Source organism: Schistocerca piceifrons, chromosome X (genome assembly GCF_021461385.2).
Source record: "Schistocerca piceifrons isolate TAMUIC-IGC-003096 chromosome X, iqSchPice1.1, whole genome shotgun sequence".
NCBI lineage: Eukaryota > Metazoa > Arthropoda > Insecta > Orthoptera > Acrididae > Schistocerca > Schistocerca piceifrons.
Genome location: NC_060149.1, coordinates 793,530,697 through 793,535,371, shown reverse-complemented (window position 1 = coordinate 793,535,371; position 4,675 = coordinate 793,530,697). Strand labels below are relative to the sequence as shown.

The following is a 4,675-nucleotide window of genomic DNA, read 5'->3' as shown; positions in this document are numbered from 1 at the left end:
AATTTTTTTCTGAAAGCAGGTTGGTTTTAATCGGAATTCCAATACAGTATATTATTCTCCACTCCTTTGGCTAAAAAACCTTATTTTTCAACATACAGGCTCTACCTGTAAGGTGGTGTAAGGTCGTCGCATTGAACGGTACCATTCTACCGGTTGACGTCGAAGCCAACGTCTTTCCGCATCAATAAACCCTGTCATCCATGCACTGCTTCCCGCGGAGTGCATCTTCCATTGGGTCAAACAGTTGGAGAAGTTATGTGAGCTCCTCTCGGGTGTGCACACTTGTGTGAGGTCTTGCGTTGTCATGAAGAAGAAGAAGTTCGTTTGCATTTTTGTGGCAACAAACATGATGAAGTCGTTTCTTCAATTTCCTGAGAGTCTGTCGGCACACCGGAAATCGGACAGGCTTGCGCGACCTTGCTGCGATGATGAAAGACGCCTCACGTAACGACTCACCGGGCTTTAGTTCACTCTCAGGTCTACGTAGATATTCTAGAGGTGTCTATAAATATCTGCGATGCTCTGGTTTCCGGCAAAAAGAAACTCAATGACAGCTCTCTGGAATGCACCTCCAGTAGAGAAGCCATTTTGAAGGCTACGTATAGTGCTGCCACCTATCGGAACTTCGTGAAACAATAGATGCTGAAACAGGAATATTCCACGATGTCCCACAACAAATTCCGCATTTTTTCAACTGATACTGGTCGAGAAAAAAGTGTTTTCATAACCTATAGAACGCCCCTCGTACTTTCCTTAAAGGGTCGTGTTCGCAGTGCCACAAGGCGGCATTCAATCTCGCCGTGGATGGTGGCCATAACGTTTTGGTTCGACATCGCAAGATGGCAACGGTACAATGGTCACAATGACTGTTTCGAATATCGGGTCTTTAAACGTACCTGAGAGGAACACATCGAGTGGAATGTTTATTTAAGTTCTCACTTTTACATTCTCATATGGACTACACCGACCCGTTACAAGCATAGCAGCGCGCTTCTGCATTCGTCCGATGTCCATTATCATGCCTACCTCACACTAGAACAAAATTCTACATGACCACACCAGCAACTTCTATGCGATTTCCCTTACAGCTGCAGCTTCTTAGAACTCTTACGTAAATGTAAATTTTCCATTCGGCAAGTAATTGAACACGACGGCAACACTTAATGGGAGGTACATACGTAGGTACAATACACCACAAAGATGGTGATCGTCAGGGGACCACGGGCGATGGCTGGTGACAGACGACTGTGGTGAGACTCTAGCGCTCCTTCGCGCTTCAAGAATCCTTTTGCTTTGGTTTCCAGAAACCGGGGAACGAGTTCTAACGCCTTTCTACATGCTATCTCTTTTGTGGACTGGCAAGACAGCCAATCCACTAGGACGGGAGGCCGAAGGGCACGCGTTTAAGCTCACGCAGGATGGCGTGAGGTCTGGAACAGCACAAGTAATGAAGACTAGCAAATAAAGTACGTAGCTTCTGGAATACTTAACTTTAATCCATAATTGGTGAACATCGGTCTGACGGTACATGCATCACAAGATAAATAGCAATTGATAATGGCGCCTTGCTAGGTCGTAGCAAATGACGTACTGAAAGCTATGCTAACTATCGTCTCGGCAAATGAGAGCGTAATTTGTCAGTGAACCATCGCTAACAAAGTCGGCTGTACAACTGGGGCGAGTGCTAGGAAGTCTCTCTAGACCTGCCGTGTGGCGGCGCTCGGTCTGCAATCACTGATAGTGGCGACACGCGGGTCCGACGTATACAACGGACCGCGGCCGATTTAAAGGCTACCACCTAGCAAGTGTGGTGTCTGGCGGTGACACCACAATCTCACTCCCCCTCTACAAGGAAATATCCAAACGCAATGTTTCTCAGAGAAATTCTCAGGGGAGACCGCACTTCAAACATCTGTTTTTTGGATTGCGCTTCTACGACATCGTCTCGATCGTTGGTCGAACAGCATGTGTTTCCAGCGGTTTTTACCAGCACCTCTAATTGAGCGTTAGCGTGTCTGCCAAGCTGAGGGGAAACATATTCAGTGTTCGTTAGGTGTGCCAGAAAGCTCTTCTGCAAATGAACTGTTCACCGCAAGAGATAGAATGAGACTCCTCTAAGTTATGCCATTTCCGTTCACTTCGTCTTCACGTAATACAGTACTTTCCGAAGTACACGTTTCTTCTGTTACTACACTGTATCACTTACTCTTGTGTTCTTCTCAATTGCCTACTACTTCTTCAAGGTTGTAAATGATATACATTGCCCACTTGTCAATACCCTTCTCGTGTGTCAGGCGACATATCTAAGTTGCTATACTGCATCAGTTGCGCAACAATGCCGGCCTCTGTGCCCGAGCGGTTCTAGGCGCTTCAATCCCGAACCGCGCGACTGCTACGGTCGCAAGTTCAAATCCTGCATCGGGCATGGATGTGTGTGATGCCCTTAGGTTAGTTAGGTTTAAGTAGTTCTAAGTCTAGGGGACTGATGACCTCAGATGTTAAGTCCCATAGTGCTTAGAGCCATTTGAACCATTTTTTTTGTGCACAAATACTGAAGCCGTATTAATTGAGTACTTTTTAACAAATTTCATCATGTATGTCTGTTTTGTAAAACTGAACTCTCTTATTCGTCGATCGTTTTCTCTGATTACTATGCAAGTCTGGCTTCGCAGGTGGTTGAAGATGTTCCGCACTGTTGCTTGGCGCCTACTGACGATTTACCGATTTCCCAAAGACATTTCCTTGAGAGCTTACAAGAAGCCTTCTTTCGCCTTCCTCATTATTCGCCCCACTTGTACTCTTCCACTGCCAATCCCGTTAACGTTACGAAGCGCTGAGCGTCCAGTAACTGTCTGATGCTGGGAAAAATCGATTGACTTCTCTTTATCCTGCAGTTTTTCTTGTACGTCCATTAATACTGCTAAGTTTCAGCCACTTCTTTTTTGGTACGTTGAATTCTTTAAATGAATGGCATAGAAATGGAGGATTTATTACCAGCTGTCCAATGCGGTTGATAATTACATTTGTACGCTATTTCGACCTAGTCGTTTTCGTTAGGTTCTGGAAGCACATCGAATGTACACCATAGCGGAAAACAGAACAGTAACTGACAATCGTCGAAATACTGCGCAGATATTAATGGAATCATCAATGTGGATGCACACTACGGAATGTACACTGACGGAAAAAAAAAATCGCAACGCCAAGAAGGAGTTGCGCGACACAAATTGAAGTTGGTAGGCGCCACTATGAGGCTGCAAATCAGGTTCGCTTTAAACACACACTGTGACGGTCTTGAGTGTTTGTTACCTTCGAGAGTGGGAGTGGTGAATTGATGTTAGTAGAGAACACGTTTAAGGCGACAAAGACGCCATCATCAACAAATGGGACTTAACATCTGAGGTCATCAGCCCCCTAGACTTAGAACTACTTAAACCCAACGACATCACACACATCCATGCCCGAGGCAGGATTCGAACCTGCGACCGCAGCAGCAGCGCGGTTCCGGACTAAATCGCCCTGAACCACTCGGTCACAGCGGCATGCCATTATCAACACTTCACTGAGTTTTACGAGGTCGTGTAATAGGGCTACGAGAAGCTTGATCTTCCTTCTGCGACACTGCAGAAGGACTTGGCAGGAATGTAGCCACTATACATGACTGCTGGCAGCGGTGGTCAGGAGAGCGTAGGGTCACAAGAAGACCGGTTTCAGGATGGCCACGTGGCGCTACCAAGAGGGAAGACGATCGTGTTTGGCATGAGGCTTTGATGCATCGTACTGCATCTGAAGTAGCAATCTGAGCTGCAGTTGGCACTACACTGACATAACGAACTGTTACACATTGGTTAGTCCTGTAGCGAGCATTCAACCGACCTCAAACCACTGCCATTTGCGACATGACTGATGTCAAACGAGAACTAATTGGAAGGCAGTGTGGAGGTATGTTTCGTTTTCTGGTTAAAGCTGGTTCCGCCTCGACGCCAGTGATGGCCGTTTATTGTCTAGAAGGAAGCCAGTTGAGGACCTGCAACCAACCTGTCTGCATGCTAGACACACTGGACCTACACCTGGAGTTATGGTCTTGGTTGGGAGTTCGTATGACAACGGGAACACTCTCGCGGTTATCGCACGCACCCTGACTGCAAATTTGTACTTCAAATTGCAGTTACCATGTTGTTGTACATAAAGTTCAGAACATGATCTTAAAAGGTGTCATTGTAGTGTAGATCTTATCGAAAATGACGGAATGTGGCAACTTTTTACTTGTAATTAAGAGCGATTTGCCAACGGCCTTGCCGCAGTGGGAACACCGGTTCCCGTCAGATCACCGAAGTTAAGCGCTGTCGGGCTAGGCTGGCACCTGGATGGGTGACCATCTGGTCTGCTGAGCGCTGTTGGCAAGCGGGGTGCACTCAGCCCTTGTGAGGCAAACTGAGAAGTAGCGGCTCCGGTCTCGTAAACTGACATACAGCCGGGAGAGCAGTGTGCTGACCACACGCCCCTCCATACCCGCATCCAGTGACGCCTGTAGGCTGAATATGACCCGGCGACCGGTTGGTACCGTTGAGCCTTCCAAGGCCTGTTCGGACGCCGAGAGAGAGAGAGAGAGAGAGAGAGAGAGAGAGAGAGAGAGAGAGGGAGAAAGAGCGATTTGAAAATGATGTGAAATACA

The 4,675-nt window shown here is 47.0% G+C and overlaps 1 pseudogene; it reads left to right on the top strand.

Moving 5' to 3' along the window:
• The first annotated feature begins 4,285 nt into the window (after positions 1-4,285).
• Positions 4,286-4,403, top strand: LOC124723504 (annotated as a pseudogene).
• Positions 4,404-4,675: the final 272 nt, after the last annotated feature.